This window comes from Ammodytes marinus, assembly GCF_949987685.1.
Source record: "Ammodytes marinus genome assembly, chromosome: 11".
Classification (NCBI taxonomy): Eukaryota; Metazoa; Chordata; class Actinopteri; order Uranoscopiformes; family Ammodytidae; genus Ammodytes; species Ammodytes marinus.
In genome coordinates, this window is record NC_137215.1 from 30,366,114 (window position 1) to 30,386,271 (window position 20,158).

Sequence of the window (20,158 nt, forward strand, 5' to 3'; positions counted from 1 at the left end):
GCGTGCGTGTGCGTGTGTGTGTGTTTAAAGTCACATGGTGTCCTGCTGTGTTTACCAACAAAAGTAGGATGGGTCATTGTGTTGTACATGGGAGTCTCTCTCTGTGTGCTAGTCGGCCAACAGCAACTTTGAAGCAACTGTTCCACTTCTCTCAGTCAAAGGGACTTATCTTTAGCCTGGATGGTTGCTGTTACGCTGCTCTTCAGGGGGTAAGATCTGACTGCTTGTGAGATGTCGATATTTGGAGTTTGTGTAATATTTCTGATCGCTTATATCTGTGCCAGGAAGACCAAGATTTAAAAGGCTGGTTGTTGTTCTTCTATCAAAGGGAAGATAGAATGACTGTTTAAGCTAATAAGCTGTGGATTCATTCTGCTTATAAGGCTGTCAGTGTTGGGCTGAAGAAGTGTGTGTGTGTGTGTGTGTGTGTGTGTGTGTGTGTGCGCGTGTGTGTGTGTGTGCGCGTGCGTGCGTGCCCGCGCGTATGTGTGTGTGTGTGTGTGTGGAACTAAGTCAAAGATGAAAAAATATTGCAGTCGTCTGTCCAACTTTGTTTGATTGGTATTTTGTGAACAACGTCAAACACATCTTAATATGTGGCAATTAAGGCTTGTAAGGGGGCAACATACTGCATGTGTGTGTGTGCAGGTCTACCTCTTTTGCGTTTGTATTATACGTGTGTGCTACCTACTATGAGTGTATGTCATACGCACACAATGACGCATCGGTGAACCAGAGGCAGAGACACAGTGACCCTATTGTGGAGGCAGCAAAAGCACATGTCATGCTAAAGGGCACAGCTGACTGTAACATGCACGGCTCCGCGCTGTGAAATCAAAAGCCAGAAACGCATAAGAATGTGTCAGTGTGTGTGTGTCCCGTAGCAATTGACATATAACGCCATTACTGTTTGGGCCCTATACCGTGAAAGCAGCATGATGTCCACACAGACTACGTTTTCAGAATGGCCTGTATGTTGTTTGTGAGAGCGTCTTTTTTTTTGCGTCACACTTGTCGGTAGCAAGCAAACATTATGGCTCCTTTTGCTTTTAAGTGTGCGGCAGAATTTTAGCTGGTATTTATAATTGTAGGTCGCTGCTTAACTCTGTGCATAAATCTGATTGTTAGCAAAAATGCATCCGGTTTGATTTTGACATTTGCAGTGACATCACACTCACTTCAGAGCACAACTGAGATTGAGGCAAGATCAAATGCCCATATACACCAGTCCTTTCCTTTGTACAATGATTCGGATGGTATTCGGTCAAATAGTTTTTCCTCTACATGTACTGTACTTGTGTGATGTTGGTTTTGGGTGGGGAGTTTGTCAGCCACCCAACAAAAACATGCAGAGTTTGGAGACTAAAATTAAACATACATTTTGGTGAAATATCGAGTGTGTGAATTTGTCGACCTTGGCAAGGGTGCACAGACACATTGATCCCAAAACATTCTTTGGCAGACTTTGGCAACATGAAAAGGAAATGGAGGCAGATGTGAATTAAGGAGTAATGTGGAACTCTCTACAAATATGCTGTGAGCATTTCCCCCACATGGCTACAAGCACCATTGTATTTTCTACCAGAGCTCAAAAAGAGAACGGACTGGTTTGTGCTTGATTCTGCAGCGAAATGATGTTGATTTTTGCTCAACCCAGGTTTAAAGTTATACAAATATTTGATAGCATAAAATATGAAATATTTCATGCGGAACGAATAAAATGAGACGGTTGAAAGTGTTCTGTTGATCCCTGAAGATGGCTAGGGGATGGGGGGGAGGGGAGGAAAGGAGACATGAAACAAAAGTAGAAATAACTTTGTTAAAAAATGTGAGGCCAGAATCTACTACTACTACTACCACCAAGTAAAACAACAAATAAAAGACAAAGACATCTGGAGGTGAGCGCACAGCTGAATGTTCTACCGACAATCTCCTCTCGGCCCTCTCCTGCTCCTTGTACACCGTCGATGATTGCAAATTGGATACCGTGGCATTTCACCCCATTTAGACTGGATGCAGCGCCTGCGTGTTTAGGATGAGCTCATAATTTTTAAGACACAAAGCCGGTGAAATGCAACGTGATTCGCTGAAATACAGCACACATCCGAAAGGCAGTTTTCATTATTTCCATTTTTTGTTGTCTATAGGTTTTTTATGTTGATGGGCAGTGGTGTTAAAATGACTCTGATGAGTAGCACACATCTTCTTCCCCGCCCACAACCATGCTTTCTTACTTCTGTCTTTAGCCGGTAAGGCACAAAGCACGCGCCATAGTGACAGTCACTGCAGGTGAATAGGGTAAACATTTGATCTTATTAATTTAAGATATCATCATGACACTTTGCACATTGGTTATTTATATTAAAACATTTTGTATTAGAATTTTTTTCAGAAATGTTTGAATAGATATAGGCAAATTTGGCATTATTTGACTAATTATGCACACATTTTCATTCATTTAAAATCCAAAAATCCAGATGTTGGATGAAGCCAGATTAAAACTCTTATTCCTATTAGTGTCCAATGTTTTTGAGGAACAGATTTTTGGATACAGCCTTATTCATTTTATAAATAATAAAAATACTACGTCTTAAAATCCATTTTGTAATGTTGATTAATTGTCGGACAATTGATACATGAACAAATCCTTCTGTAATAACCTTCAGAATAGTGCTTAGAATGATTATGGAAAGTTTAGTTGATGTAAGTGCTTTAGAAGTTGAAAGTATGTGTTCACGGTACAGAAAAAAAATGTGCGTTAAAGATGATTGTATATAGGAGAAATATACAGACGCCAACCGACAAGCTGTAGTAAAATAAACTCCTATAGGTACATTTTGGACCTTTTGATTGATAGTAGATAGATAATAATCATAGACAATCATCTGGAAATTGACCAGTGCTTGGAAAAAAAACTATTCTTTTGCCTGCAGTGTCTCGCCTTAACTGTCCCCTACAACGTGGACAAAACCCTTGGTTAAGGACGGGGCACTTATTTGGGTGTGCTGACTGGATTGGATTATCACATATACCGAACTTGCCACTCGAACGGACCACGTCACTTGTCTGAGTATACATGGCCTTTCAAGTATTCGATAAATGTCCGATGCATGGTTGTCTCCACTATGCTAGGTGGCGCTGTAGCCCTTTCAACAAGTGGTTATAGAGCCACGTCCGGTTCTCTTCCGGCAACAACCATACTATTTTTTCTGTCTTCTCCTTCCACTTCCTTGTGAAATCCCCGGCAGTGATTCTCGAGCAAGCGCAGAACGCAAACTCCGATATGCGCAGGGGTGTAAAGTAGCGAATTACATTTACTTGCGTTCCTGTAATTGAGTAGTTTTTCCTACTTGTAATTTTTTAAGTGATTTTTAAAACCTGTACTTTTACTTTTACTTTGAGTATGTTTGGTAACGCTTTATATTAAGGTTCTTGTTATAAGCCTTAGTTAATAGGTAATAAGGACCTTATAAGATGCTTATTAACATTATAAGATGCTTATTAACATCAGTTTGTGTTAATAAGACTATATATAAGTGTTAATAATAACACAATAAACATGTTTACTGTGTGATTATAAGACTTTTATAAGCACTTATAAGAATCTTCTTAACTATTAATTGATTGCTTAATAGCATTAATAAAAGCCCTATGAGTTTCTGATAGCTGTTAATAAAAGCGTTACAAACCTATTTATTGAGTCTTACTAACTTACCTATTATGTCATAGTTAAACCTTTACTAAGGATTGTTTGTTGCTTTATGAAGGTGAACACACCTTTATTATTTGTTTATTAGCAGTTAACTATGTTCTAAGAACGATGCTTATTAAGGTTAATAAATCCTTTATTAAACAGGTAATAATGCATTTCTATGCTCTAAGAACAATGCTTATTAAGGCCAATAAGTCCTTTATTAAACAGGTAATAATGCATTTTGAAGGTACCTGATCTAAAGCGAGAACAATGCTTATTAATAAGTCCTTTATTAAACAGGTAATAATGCATTTTGAAGGTACTGGATCTAAAGCGAGAACAATGCTTATTAAGGTTAATAAGTCCTTTATTAAACAGGTAATAATGCATTTTGAAGGTACCTGATCTAAAGCGAGAACAATGCTTATTAATAAGTCCTTTATTAAACAGGTAATAATGCATTTTGAAGGTACCTGATCTAAAGCAAGAACAATGCTTATTAAGGTTAATAAATCCTTTAATATACACTTTATAACAGTTAATAAGTACTATATCTTGTCAAGGTGGATACAATGTGAATTAAAAAAACTACATGTAAATACAATGTTAGAGAGGTGAAGCACAAAAACTTACTTTTAAAGAAAAAAAACACTTAACAACTGTGCAATTGTAAACATGTTTGTTTGTTTCCCAGAACTTTCATGAACAACATTTTACTAAATGTAAAAAAATAAATACCTTTGTAAAATAAAAATGCTGCCTGACATCAATTCAAGTGTTGATTAAGACTATTAATTTAAAATATTAAATGAATAAGAACAACAAAACAATTAAACGAGTAGAGCAAAAAAAAACTTTCATCAAACAATAATAAAAAAAAAGTTGTAGGTAAAACAATATAAAACGACGTGGGGTTGTATGAGTTGCTTCTGCATATTGAATCTGTAACCTTATGGAGATGGCAATCCTCACGAGAGGAATTTGGGTGAGACGTTGCTGTATCAGAAGTCAGCATTATACTGTTGCAGATAGGACAAGCAGAAAACCACATACAACTAATAGATGCTAACCCAGTGGTTCTCAAACTTGTTTTGTCATTCCCCACTTTGGAGGTGGGAATATTTTCAAGTCCCACCGTTCCCCGATTGTGTCAACAAAATAGTAAGAAAATTGGTCAGTCTTAAATGTTTAAAATGTATTGAAATAAAATCAAGTAATACAATTCAAAAATAGATCATTTTATATACAGTATGTGGTAAAAAAAAAAGCCTTCTTCTGCTGGCCCCCTCTGCAACAGTACAATGCTGACTTCTGCTATACTTCCTCTTCCTCTTCCCATCGTCTGAGGGGTCAGAGGAGTCAGATGACAACGGACTTGACTCTGAGTCGGGCTTTTCCTTAGCCTCAGGGGAAGGTTGAGTCAGGCTGGTCTTTCTTGTTACTGTATAAAGACAACACAAAGAAACATTGATCACAATTAGACAGATAGCAGACAGGTTACACTAAGCATTTAAGCGATTTGGACATGGAATCTGCAAAAAGGGGTGCAGTATCAAAGTAAATATAGTCTGTAATGGTGAAAATTGTTCGAAAAAAGTCAATATTTTCTTTCATTCAGATAGTTGTCCCTTCAAGAAATAAATCTCTCTCCGTTGTCAGGTCTTTTATTTTTTCATCCTGGCATTCTAATTTAAACCTGGCCAGCTCATGTTTATATTTCTGTAGACCCAGTTTGGCAGTTAGGACAATTTGGGCAGCATCTGGGTCAGCACAGAAATAACCATTTAGCATTACTTAGCCCCTTCCTGACAAGCTAGCATGACACAACTGTTAATAGATAGTTTGGTTGCAGTTTTTATGATAGTGTAAGCTAAACGTTAGCTCAAAAAGGAAGCTCACCAAAGCTTCTGAAAGAAAGTAATGTAAGCTAGGCAAACAACTAGCAAGCTAGAACCAGCTAACGTTACTATAACATTACATTTTTAAACTTACCAGAAGAGTCATCCTCCAGTTCGGACCTCACCCTCTTATTTTTCAGAGACCTGGTTTGGGGTGCTGACCGTGCTGACGACTCCGACATGTTCTCCTTACTTTCGTGAAACACTTTGTCAAGCATGGCCGTCAAGCTGGCGTCAAGCCATCAGCGACTTACATACACGGAACTTCCGGTTTTACAACTACCTTCAAAATAAAAGCCCTTTAAGGATCTGATTTGAGCAAACCGATCATACGAGTCATATTCATCATAGATTGTGAAAATATACTACGTTCTCGGGGCATCTAATTTTAACACTCACTCAACATGTGTGCGCACACATAGAGGTGAAATAATCACTTCAGAGCAAAAACAAATATATTATGCACTCATTATGCTAGATGCCAAAAGACAACATTTTGGAAAGAGGGATGAAAATCAGTGACTTTAGCCAACTTAGATATGGCGCTGTAAACCAAACTCAGAAAACTTATTTTTTAAAGTACTTCAACAAGAAAAACATTAAAGCTAATCAAATACCTTCACCGCTCTAACATTGTATTTGCATGTCGTTTTTCTAATTCTCATTGTATCCTCCTTGACAAGATATAGTACTTACTAACTGTTATTAAGTGTTTAATGAAGGACTTATTAACCTTAATAAGCATTGTTCATAGAGCATAGTTAACTGCTATTAATTAATTAATAAAGATGTGGTTACCTTCATAAAGCAACAAACAATCCTTAGTAAAGGTTTAACAATGACATAATAGGCAAGTTAGTAAGACTCAATAAATAGGTTTGTAACACTTTTATTAACAGCTATCAGAAACTCATTAGACTTTTATTAAATATTGATATTAAGCAATCAATTAATAGTTAAGAAGTGTCTTATAAGTGCTTATAAAAGTCTTATAATCACACTGTCAACATGTTTATTATGTTATTATTAACACTTATATAGTCTTATTCACACAAATTAATGTTAATAAGCATCTAATAAGGTCCTTATTACCTATTTACTAAGGCTTATAACAAGAACCTTAATATAAAGCGTTACCGTATGTTTTTTTGAAGTGTTGTACTTCGCTACATTTTATATCACCTGCGTTACTGAGTAAAAAAATAGATAGGGAAACGAGAGAAAATGAAATAAATATCGCGGGGAGCTTTTATTTTTACGGCACAATACCGGAAACTAACACAGAGAATGATCGACAGGAGGAGAGAACACATTGCGACTAGGGCTGTCAAGCGATTAAAAAAATTAATCTAATTAATTACAGGCTCTGTGATTAATTAATCTAAATTAATCGCATACTTATATGACACTTTTATGCCTGTTTATAAACAGCTGTATAGCCTACTACAGTTTGTTTCTCTCTCTCTTTCTCTCTCTCTCTCTCTCTCTCGTGCGCGCTCGCTCTCCGTCTCTCGTAACTTCTGTCTCCTCCTCTCAGCCAGCTTTATAGGCTACATGAACTAGCGCCGAATTTTCGCAAAAAAACAAGCAGACAAATGACGACTTTCCATCTCCCACAACAGACAGCGCTGCACTGCCACCATTTCGTAGCCTACTTATAGGCAAAAATATTGACACACACACACACACACACACACACACACACACAGACACACACACACACACACACAGACACACACACACACAGACACACACACACACACACACACACACACACACACACACACACACACACACACACAGACACACACTCGTTTAAGTGCGAGACAGCTAGCAAACAAAATTAGAGGAAGATTGAGAGATAGGCCTACTGTTTTGAACCTATAGCCTACATTGTTGCACCCACTAAATCAATAATGCACGGACACTGCGGAGAATTAAGTAAGATGTCTTCCTACCTTCATGTTTATTTGCCGAAGCATCCCATAAACCGTCCATAGAGCCCTCGAGTCGGCCCCTTTCCCCTGCTTCACTCTTTACATTTCTCCCTTTTACCCGCGCGCCCGGCACGGCAACATGGACATATAAAAGCTACAGGTGCAGCTCCGCACCACTTTTGCACCGGATCAAAGGGCATTATAGAAGTGCGATTAATCTGCGTTAATTTTTTTAATCGCGTTAATTTTTCTGTGATTAATTAATCGAAATTAACGCGTTAATTTGACAGCCCTAATTGCGACTAAATGATAACAACAAACATTGCTTCCCTCTATCATTAAAACAAAATAATCCTAGTTAAACAATCATTGTACCGCACGTGAAGACTGTAACAGGATCAATGATATACTGTGCAGGTTTTATAGACGAAGACACTCGTGTGGCTGGTCTAGTCTTGGGTACTTTATTACATGCTTGTTCACGTTACAGGTGTTCACCCCTAAACCTTCCCCAACCTCCTTACAGGTTCCTACGCATATCACTACATCTCCCCCTTTTAGTGAAGTACCAGTATTTCTTTTGTTTTCTTTGAGTCTTAATAATTAACAATAAACATACTCTTCATTAACAATAAACATACTCTCCGGTATAACATTTATCTTCGACACTATAAACCTGAGACAAACCCACTTGTGTGACGTGTTATATCTTTTAACCAAAACCCAGAACACAGAACATATAATTATAATCATTCTGTCTAGGGGTCAGGGTGGACTACCTGATACCCCGGAGCCGTGCAGGGATTATTCTGCCCTGTGTAACCACGCTCTCTAACTGTATACGACTGGTGATTACAAGTCCATTCTAGTTGGGTTTCTTATGACCCGCCCTGATCTTGCCACGGTAGGAGTCTCTGGAACGACCCTGATGTGGAGTCTGTTTCTTCGTAGACTTCCAGAGGGTAGGTCAACGTTGTAAGATCTTGGTGTTGGAGCTGGGCCACTGACAGTTCCAGACTGGCTTGTGTTTTTCACCCAGACTCTTTGTCCTGGTCTGAGGTCTTGTCTTTCTTTTGTACAGTGTCTTTTATTGAACCAAAAGGCTTGTTTCTCCTTCATGTCTTGATCCTTCTTTTTGAAAGCCTGGAGGTCAGGCCACTTAGGCTGTAGTTTGTCCTGGCTGATAGGCAAAGGTGTTCTGATATGCCGACCCATCAACAGCTGTGCTGGGGATGATCCATGTGACAATGGGGTAGCCCTGTAAGCCATGAGGGCCTTGTGTGGATCCTCTCCCTTCCCCAGGAGAGATTTCACCGTCCGCACAGCTCTTTCAGCTTCCCCGTTGCTCTGCGGATAACGGGGGCTGCTGGTCACATGGCTGAAGTCATATTCTTTGGCGAAGTCCGTGAACTCAGTTGCTGAGAATTGGGGCCCGTTGTCTGTGACGACAGTCTCCGGGACTCCATGGCTTGCGAATATGGCCTTCAACTTCTCCTTTACATGGCCTGTGGTGGTGGAGGTGAGGTTGGCTACTTCAATGTAGCGTGAGAAATAGTCAATTACCACAAGGTACATTGCGCTCTTCCACTGAAAAAGATCTGCTGCAACGCGCTGCCATGGTCTAGCAGGTAATGGCGTCGTCAGCAGTGGTTCTGGTGCACAGATCACACAGTTTTCCACTTTCTGCTTTATGTGTTTTGTCAGACCTGGCCACCATACAGACTGCTGTGCTCTTGCGATGCATTTTGTCATGCCCTGGTGACCTTCATGAATTTTGTCAAGCATCTCCTCTTGCATAGTAACTGGGATGACGAGTCTTTCGCCCTTCATTAGCGGTCCTTCTGCTACTAGCAGATCCTGGCGATACTGCCAGTACTGTTGAAGTTCTGGTGGGAGAGCCTTTCTGTTTGGCCATCCTGTCTGCACCATATTTTTGAGTCTTTTGCAGACATCATCTGTGTCTTGTGTGGCTCTGATCTGAACCAGTCTCCCCTCTGATGCAGGTAAGTGTTCCACTATGTTGTTGATGTACAACCTGACATCTGTCTCCAGCTGCTTTTCCTCCTCCGTAGGCGCGGTTTGGATTGGAGCCCTGGAAAGTGCATCTGCTGTGACAAGATTTTTCCCCGGCACGTGTTCAATTCTGTATGTGAAGCGGAGTAGTCGCAGTCTGAATCTCAGAACACGTGGGGGCAAATCATCAAGGCCTCTGCTGCTCAGTAGAGAGATGAGGGGTTTGTGGTCCGTCTGTATGAGAAAGTCCATCCCCACTAGATAAGACTGAAAGCGCTCACACGCCCATGTCAACGCCAGCGCCTCTTTTTCAATCTGGGCGTATCTCCGCTCTGCCTCTGTCATGCTGCGTGAGATGAAGGCAACTGGACGCCAGTCCCCTGACGGTTGCTTCTGAGACAGAACCCCTCCGAGCCCAAATGAGGAAGCATCTGCTGCAACTTTTGTGTCTCTGTTCGGGCAGTACTGTGCCAGGACAGCGGGTGAGCTCAGTTCTCGATGCAGCTCCTCGAATGCCCGCTGCTGCACGCTCCCCCAGGCCCAGTCATTGTCTGCCTTCAGCAGGTCTCTTATTGGCTGTGTGAGCTCAGCGATACGTGGTGAAAACTTCCCCACATAGTTAACCATGCCCAAAAATCTCCTGACGTCAGCAACATCTTTAGGTGTGGGCATTTCCGTAATTGCCTTGATTTTACCTGGGTCTGCTTCAATGCTCTGTGCGCTGATGACGTGACCCAGGAAAGTGACCCAATCCACAGCAAACTTGCATTTGTCGTTGTTGAGTGTCAACCCCTCCTTTTGGAGTCGCCTCAACACTTGGTGCAGCCTGTGGTCGTGTTGTTCTCGAGACGTCCCAAAGACAAGAATGTCATCTGCATGACAGACGGTCCCTTCCAGTCCTGCCAGCATCTGTGTCAGCCGCTTTTGGAAGTGCTCCGGTGCCGATGAGATTCCAAATGGCAATCTGTGGAAACAGTATCTTCCAAAAGGTGTGATGAATGTGGTCAGCGCAGCTGAGTCTGGGTGCAGTGGCACCTGCCAGAATCCTGCAGTAGCATCGAGTTTTGTGAACACTGTTGCACCTGAAAGCTTCGCCAAGGTTTCATCAACAGCAGGCAGGATGAGTCTCTCACGGCAGATGTACTCATTTAGGTGGGTTAGATCAACACTAGTCTCGCAAAGCCAGACCAAACTACAGCAAGTAGTAGGGTCTGGAAGCACTCTGTTTAGAGCCGTCTATTCGGGTGGGGAAACCGGGGGAAACTGGGCTAGCCTGTTTGTATTTGTTTAAACCAATCACAATCATGTAGGGCGGGGCTAACCCCGGGAAGCAGCAGCGGTGTCCTGCAAAATAGTGCCGGGGGGGGACTTATTTTGATGGAACGTCTTCACGTCCAGAGACTGTCAGAGAAATGGCTAAACCCGCAAACGCCACACAAAAACTATTAAAGACAAAAGGAATATACATAGTGTGTTGCTTTCTAACCAGCATGTCAAGACACCATACACTTTAGCCCCCGAGGAGCTCACGGGATAACTTAACCGGAGTTAACTAGCCACCCACGTAGTGTTATCTCTGGTAACATTATCATCGGCGGTTGAGAGGACGGCTACGGCGGTCGAGTAGAATTTTTAGCATTCGAGAACTTATGTCACCACCTCCTATCGCTGTAGTCAGAGCCGTAGTCCGTCTGTTTACAGGCAGAACAGGGTTTTGACGTTGTGAGCGCTACACCAACTGCAGCAAGTAGCCGTAACAGTTGCTAGGTGATAGTGGAAGCCGTTGGAATCTTTCCCCGTCGCTAAAATAGCTGCATAGTCCCTAATTCACCAAAGAAAGGGAACGGCGGATCTTAATCTAGCTGGTTATAAGGTCCGGTGCTCAATTCAAACCCCCACGCTTCATTTTCCAGAGTTTATGAGGGTATTTCTGCCCGGGGGTAGTTGTACAATGAAGTTGGACAGCTAGGCTAAGCTAGGATGCATCCCGGACCGCCGCCGCCAATATTATTATCCCGAAGTATCGCCACACTTTATTTCTGTCTACAGTAATGTGACTTCTCACACCCTGTGTGTGTGTGCGTGTGCGTGTGAGAGAGAGAGCGCTGCACATAAGCACACGGGTTGACTGTGAGCGAATTGTTTCCGAATTTGAGGGGGATCACAATAGGGGAAAGCCAGCAACCGGAAAAGGAGGGGGCTGCGTCAGGGCTGCGTAGCTTTTCGACGCAAGCGAATAGACGCTGGCGGAAGTGGTCATGCCAGACTAGATCAACACAGATTCTGATTTTTTCGTTGGGCTTTGGTGCCACCACCATCCCTGCGCACCAGTCTGTGGGCTCGTCGATGGGTGCAATTACTCCCATTTTCTCCATTCTTTGGAGTTCCTCTTTAACTTTGTCCACCAACGGTAGTGGTACCCGACGTGGCAGTGACAAAGCATAAGGCTTGGCGTCCTCCTTCAGCTTAATTTTGTACTCCCCTTGCAGGCGTCCCAAGCCTGTAAAAATGTTGGGGTACTGGCTCTTGAAGTCTGCTGACAGCTCCTGAACGCAGTCAACTGGTCGCAGTAACTGCAGTGCTTTGATTGCTGGAAGGCCAAGCAGAGGTGTGGCCAACCTGTCAATTACATAAACAGGTTGAGTTGTGGTCCGGTCTTTGAATGTTATTGTGTCATTAAACTGACCTCTCACTTTAAGTGGGTTGTTGCTAGGTCCACATAGTGGCATCGCCACTCTTGTTAGTATGCCATGCTGTTTTTCTGAGTAAACTGTAGGTGAAATGGCTGTCACCTCCGCACCAGTGTCCAGCTTAAAGGTGGTTTGTTGCCCATTTAACATCAGCGTCTTTTTCCATGATTGCTGCTCACCTGCCGACACTGCTCCCAGGAAAACAGCTTCCACATCTGGCTCATGAATTGCATCCACTCTGCCTGATCTGCATACAACTGCATAATGGCCTTTCTTATGGCATTTTCTGCACTCTGCCTCCCGTGCAGCACAGTTATTGAGGGAATGTGTAGGTGTTTTTCCACACCGGCCACAGCTCTTCTCTCCTTTTGAGTCTTGCTGTATGTGCTTTTTCCTGTCTGACTTTGTCTGTGAAACTTTGATTTGAATTTCACCATGTCAACGTTTGCTTCTCTCTGGTCATTGTTAGTTGTATCACGTACAGTTGGTTGCTGTTTTTTTATTTCTTCATGTTGTCTGATTTTTAGGACAGTTTTTGCCAGTGTTAGTTCACTGTCCATCTGCAGCTTCTCTGACAGTCCATTGTGTCTCAAGCCTACCACTAATCTGTCCCGAATCATTTATTCCTGTAACGTGCCATATTGACAGTGTTCTGCTAGTTTATAAACTGCAGAGATGAAGGATTCGGCCGTTTCCCCTGGCTCTTGGCATCGTTTGTTAAACCGAGCCCGTTCCTATATTACATTGTGTTTGCAAATGAAGTATTTTTCACAAGCATTTCTTACCACGATGTATTTCTTCTGGTCTGCTCCACTTAAACCCAGCGTGCACAAAATGTCATCTGCTTTCTCACCCATGGTGTAAACCAGTGAATTAACTTGATATTCTTCGTCCTTTTCATTCAGTCCTGCCGCGATCCGGAACCATTCAAAACGCCGAATCCAGTTGGGCCAATTACCGAAGTCTGAGAAGTCAAAGTTATCCGGTGGGCTTATTGAGAACAGGGACTCCATGTTTCCGTTTGCAGGCTCGCACGACGCTGTCTCTCACCGTCTCGCTGGCTCTCCGCTCTGCTAGTTTCTAACTGCTAGCTTAGCCTAGCTTATCCCCGATGGCATTTACACTGCACAGAAGTCCGTTTTTATTTTCCAAACCATCTTTCAGGAACTCCGACGTCGCTTGTGACGGATTTCAGCACTTCTGACACCATGTAACAGGATCAATGATATACTGTGCAGGTTTTATAGACGGAGACACTCGTGTGGCTGGTCTAGTCTTGGGTACTTTATTACATGCTTGTTCACGTTACAGGTGTTCACCCCTAAACCTTCCCCAACCTCTTTACAGGTTCCTACGCATATCACTACAAAGACGTGAAGGCTTTTAAATGCAGCGAACCTTTCATCCAGCCGTGCGATCAGCCCCTCCCTCACCTGATAGTAGCTTTCAGCTTAACAGTGCAGAGTAGGATGGAGACGGTACGTTGCCGGGAGCTTTGAAAAACTTCCAGAAGACGAAAAAAATAAAAAATAAAACTTCCAGAAGACGGCAGAAAGTCAGCCTTTGCCAGAGAAGAAAGGTAAAAGTAATAGACTAAAACAATGTGCAAGATATGTTATGCGCGGACACGCGAGTCAGATGACATGCGCGACCGTGAGAGAGAGAGAAAAAAAAAGTCATATGCGACCCAGCCGCACCTCAAAACATCACGACCAATTAGTTTACTCATTTTAAGTCGAATCCAAGTGGTCTATGACCAAGCAATAAAGGAATAAAAAACACAGGAAGTTTAAAGCTCCTTGACTCTTGCCACCACAACAGTCATCAATTAAGAACACTGTAGCCTACAATGCAACTTGCTTATCCAGCCAGCTCCATGAGATATACATTAAAATATGCCCTCACATTCCTGCTAGCAAAAGACGTGCCCTATCGACAACATTTGCAACGGTTTATTTTGATTTTGACACTTATTTTATTTAATTAGAAAAAATATGTTTTACTTAGGTTATTTGCATTTTCCTTGTTTTCAGTTCAATTAGGATATGTTTAAAGTCAAAAGTCATGGTTTCAAATGTTAAATAAGTGCATGTTGCAGTTCTTTTTGACTTTTATGACCTATAAACGTTGTTATGATGATTCATAGTCATGCTTAACCATACTAAATTATCAAATAATGACTTACATGCATTTCGACGTATTCCCTGCTGACCGTCTGGGGTGTCTGTGCAGAGCACTAAACACTATTCTAGCCAGTCGAGAAGTCACGTCTTCAAAGCGGTCTACCCTTTCATAATTTGTGACGTCGCAAAAAAATGTGTGAAGTCACCAGGCGGATGTTTCCATGTATGGTAATGCTGTCACTTCCCTGTTCGCGTCTGCCTCGCATCCCAAACAGCATGCTCGCGCTTCCCGCCACTGAAAGTGTTCCGGAAGGAAGGTAACCAATCACAACGGAGTGGGGTTTGCAGGGGGGGGGAGGGGAGCGGAGATTGCCGAAGCACAGGCGGAGGGAGCGGAGATGGCCGATGCACACACACTCAAGTGTTGACAGGATGTGCTGGATCGCCAAAATAAGAGAAAGAGCTTCCCGAAAATCTACATAGTTTTTTGTGATGTGATTCGTGTCAGGTTGCTCTATAGCAGTGTAAAACAAGAAATTAAGACCAGAAAAGTAGTATAATAGGTCCTCTTTAAGTAAAATCTCATCCAAGTAATCATACTTTTACTTGAGTAGAATATTTTTGTACTCTTTCCACCTCTGATGATTTGTTTAATTTGTGCACTTTAATTTGTAAAAGTGTAGCATTAATTAAACAAAACTAGTTTGAGATTTATATCCCCTTGTCTATATATATAATGCCCTACACTGAAGAGACCCCTGCCCCCTCCCGCTGTTAAAAAGTAACTAGTAACTTGTACTTTAAGTACATTTTAAATCAGCTACTTTTTCACTTTTACTTTAGTAGATTTTTAGACCAGTACTTTTACTTTTACTTAAGTAAAATTTCATCCAAGTAATCATACTTTTACTTGAGTAGAATATTGTTGTACTCTTTCCACCTCTGGATATGCGATATCCGATCCCTGTATACATGCAGATAGAATGCCGACTATGAACGAGTTATCTAGGTGTTCTTATCCGACTTTGCTTGTCCGTTAATGTGCCGATTTGTGTGCGAAGTAGATTGGATAAAGGTTTTACATGCATTTTACAAGTCCTGTTGAAGTCTCATTCATTTATTTACCCGATTATCAGTCTGCATGTAAACGCACTGACTGTAGGAGCAGAGACAGACTGTCGCCTCTCCCTTAAAGGGATAGTTTAGTATTTTTGAATTGGGGTTGTATGAGGTACTTAGGCATAATTAGTGTGTTACCTTATGGAGATAAAGATCAGCGCAGTCATTTTAAAGAGTTTCGGGGAGATGTCGGTGTAGCAGAAGTCAGCATTGGACTGTTACAGACAGGGCCAGCGTGTTCGCACGGACAGACAGCCATTTATTTTTGCACTTTCTTCTAGCTTAGTTGGGCCATGTATTACTACGGCAACACGCACCAGTGCAGTGCAGCATATTGGACTGCAAATCAAATCCTTCATGTAGCGTACAATTGAACAGATATTTCATTTATTTTTAAGGTAAGCGTTTATATATGTGGAGAAAAAAAGCGTCTTCTTCTGACCACCATCTCCATTAGGTAACAGACCAACTATGCCTAAGCTGTTCATACAACCCCACTTCAAAAATACTGAACTATCCCTATAATGCTCAGTTCACGAGTTGAGTCTGACCACTCAGCATCATGTCCTGCCTGCTAGCCTGACCTCCAGTCAGCACACTCACTGCAAACCACAGCTCCTCCCACCACACTGGTCCACTGAGTCCCCAGCATCCCATTAACTGAAAAAACCCCTCACTAATCAAGCCATCCCAAACAGCTTGCAGCTCTTTTTTGTTTGCCAGTTTAACCAAATTTAGGGATGCCATAACTCTCTGTAATGTCACAACTTGTCAACAGACAGAGGCATGAAGTGCTCTAAAATCTCCTGGTAGACGGCTGGGTTGACTTTGGACTGGATAAAACCCAGTGGACCAACAGCAGCAGATGACAGGCTGTAGGCTGCTATCGAAGCAGCCTGGGCTTCCATCACCCTGGGTTCATACAAATGTGTCAAATCCCCCTCTGGGCAAGTGGCTCCTAGCATGCTGCCAGCCTCTCTAGCAGTCTCTGGCAGGAGACAGGATTTTCAAGCAGCCCTGCAGACATCATGCTCAGTTTGTGAATAGTGTGTCAGGTGTGTAGTAGAGCTATGCAGAACCAATGATGATCAAATGCATGGTTTTTCACGTTTCCACTGCAAATTACACACACACAGGCATACTATTTGTCCTATACATTTAAATTATGTTTTATTTTCAAAATAATGTTTTTAGATGGCTTTGAGCGCTCAGATCGCTGCACACTCGCCGCCGCTGCCGCGCCCCCCCCCCCCCCCCCCCATTCTAACCCTAACCCCCTCTATCCCCCCGCGCGCGCCGAGCGTATATTCCAATTGAATGGCGGCCAGTGTCTCTTGTGTCACTTTTGGTGTGTATGCAGTGTAAAACCTCAGCAGTGATGATCACATCCATGCAGTGCCCGTTAACACAATAATTCAGGTAAAATATGATCCACAAACAAGTATTGAGTGGATAAATGAACATTCTTTTCGGACGAGCGACAATTCTGTATTATGAATCCTTTTTTTTATTGATTTTATGTAATATTCTAATATTTTGAGATGCAGATGATTTGAGATTACAATTTTTTGTATATGCACAAAAACCACAAGTACCTACATCTATTTTCCACATACACACATTAGTTGTTTAGGTTGTTTGCCAATTTCACTGAGTGTGCTGTTATTTTTCCAACCTACGCAGCATTTTGGTAAAATGTTACTCAAATGTATTTATCATTGATTTAGACATGAATTTTATATTATTAATGAATAATATCGTTATTTTATTTACATTTAGTCATCACTTCCTTATTAATGCTCTTTTAATTTCATCCTGATAAAATTGAGATTGAGATATTAACGGGGTGATCAATATGACATAGTTTTGGTGTTGGTATGTGTAGCCATTTTGTAGGAGAAACTCACCCATACAACACAGTCTGTGAAACTGCACCTGTCGTTCTTCTAATTGACAGGTCACATGAGTGGTGGAGCAGGCATAACCAGTCATACACATTGATATGCAGAGGATTAGTTTAGGATGCTTTTATGGCTATTTATTGCTATAGGTGGGATTTGTGCCCTTGTTCCATATTTATTTAGATTTATAGAACCAAATGATGTGTATGTGCAGCTGTATAACTCTAAGAGCTAAAAAATATGGGTATCCACATTTCCGTCTTTGTGCATACACATAGGTTTAGTCAGGAATCTAAGCCCCAGCAGTCTTGACAACCTTGTAATTGCTGGTTTGTAGCCTACTATGGGCCTCTAGTTTGCTGTAAAGTGAATTGATTGATTGTTGAGATGGATTTTCTCCACAAGCAAGTGTGGTCAAACAAGCAACTTCCTCAGGGGGTTTGTAACACTGTCATAGCTACTGTATATCCAATTGCATATCAGCTGGTCTGCAAAACTGTTTTCAGGACTGGTCAAAGCTTTTAACAGTGTGTATATGCATTTGCAAAGCCAGAGTTGACAATGGACAGCTACTCATCCATAGTTTGAGAAAATGTACACTATAGTAGTAGGCCAGTAGTGCACTATACAAAATATTTTGTAAAAGTAATTTAATATTCGTCTTTCATGCAACGAAACGTTCTATCCATTAAACTTGTAAGGTAGTGCGGTTGGCATTCAATTTCAATGTCATGGTATTAAAAAGGTCCTGAAGTCTTACATTTGATTTGGAGAACCCTAATATAGGAAACAAGTTGTTTCAGAACATTTGATAACATTTCCCTGGAAATCATCCAAAATGCCCCGCAGAGAATGGGTGGAATACATCTTTAAAAATATTTGCATAAAGTGATTGTGAAAAGTCGTTGAAGTAGTAGTAGTAATAGTTTTTTAAACTTTCTGTAGATCAGCTACAGTCATGTGATGAGCTGTAAATACAACGTGTTGCTTTCATTTAAAAAATATCAAACAGTATAGTATACATAGTAGATAAAAACAGCCCAATGTGAGTAAGTCTCAACATTAAAATGGTGCTCAGAGCAGCTAGCTATTGTCAAGTGCATTGAGCTGATATTTTACTAGAGAAACCCTTTGAATACAGGGCTTTAACTTGAGTATTTTTACATTGGTGTATTGCTAAAAGGATCAGAGTTTCTTTCACCAAAGATTTGGAGAAAACACAAAGAGGAGACATTTCAAAGTGATTGTGCAACAGAAACCCTTTTCTTTGCTTGGAGGGTCACCAAGTTGCTCTGGAAAGTATGTCAGTGGCCGTCCTTTAACTTTCTATTTTGGTTATCCAGCTGTATGCTGATACACTATTCAAGGCTGCACAGCTGACTGCTGATTGGCTGTCCCTGTCAAGTCAACTTATGACAGGAGGAGCTGTGGAAAGACAAATGCTCATTGCACTGGCAATGGTCAACGGTCTTTACGGTGACATAAGTCACTTTAGTATTGGTGAACTGCTGACCCAGATGAAAGCACTATCATCTGACTGGCTTTATTTCAAACACTTGAGTGTCAGTAAAGAGTGTGTTTGTTTGTGTGTGTGTGTGTGGGTGGGTGGGTGGGAGGGGGCGGGGTGCTTTGTTCAAAACACTATGCCAATATTGTTTGGGACTAAAGCCTACTTATAGTAATGAACCCACAGAGCTAACAGTGATATCTATGCAACTGGGCAGCATAGATGCAATGGATGTTTTGACCAATCTCCGTCAGCAGTAGATTCACACGCACGTATTTACATTTAATAATAGAACAAGCTTCTGTGGGATTTCAGATTGATGGAACACACTGCATCCTTCTAGGATATATCGGGTTACCGAAGAAATATGTTAGCATAATTTCCAAGGCAAAAGCTATTTCTGCTGCTGTTAGTATTATTTATGATTAGGAACTCTTTGGTAATTATAAATTGGGAATCGTATCCATATTACACTTAGGAAACACCTTCATACATTTGACTGTATACACACACACACACACACACAAAAACGCGCACGCACACACACTCACGAAAAGGCGCGCGCACAAACACACACACACACGCACTGACACACTGATTGCTGATGTTGACACATGCATCAAGGAATTAATCAGAAGTTAGTAACGTCCATTCTGCCTGATCAATATAATAACAATTACGTCAGCTGATAAACTGTAGAAGGTAGTATTAGGAAAATAATTGTACAACTTTATTCGCTGATCCTATTTGACTTAAACTAAATAGCTGTTCTTCGTGACTTAGACATGGATCCTTTGTTTGCCAGATGCACATGGTTGTTGGGATTTCTAGCTTTTTCCTACTAACTGACACATTTTAAGCTTTGGAGGACATTTGGTTTCAACTGATGTTGCTTTACTTTTGAAGCCTTTGTTAACTTTGGTGTGCATGCAAACATATTGCTGAAAGCTGTTTCCCTTGCCTGTTTTTGAAGGATACAGGTAAAGATATCATACTGATTAACATTGCTTTGAAACTAAATAAAAAAAAAAACTAGCGTAAGCATTTGTTTTCATGCTGATAAAGAGGATCTTACTGATGACTGTCTCTTTCTGCTGCTTTCCAGGAAAAGCCTTTATGGTCCAGAGCAGTGAGGGAAGCCCTCTGTCCTTCACTATGGGATCATCCACATTTGGAAAGGCAGCGTCTCTTGATGCTCTCTTAAAAGAATGCATTCACACATTTGGTGAGTGACACATGGGTTACCGACCTGACAAAGCGGGACATACCTTGGAGA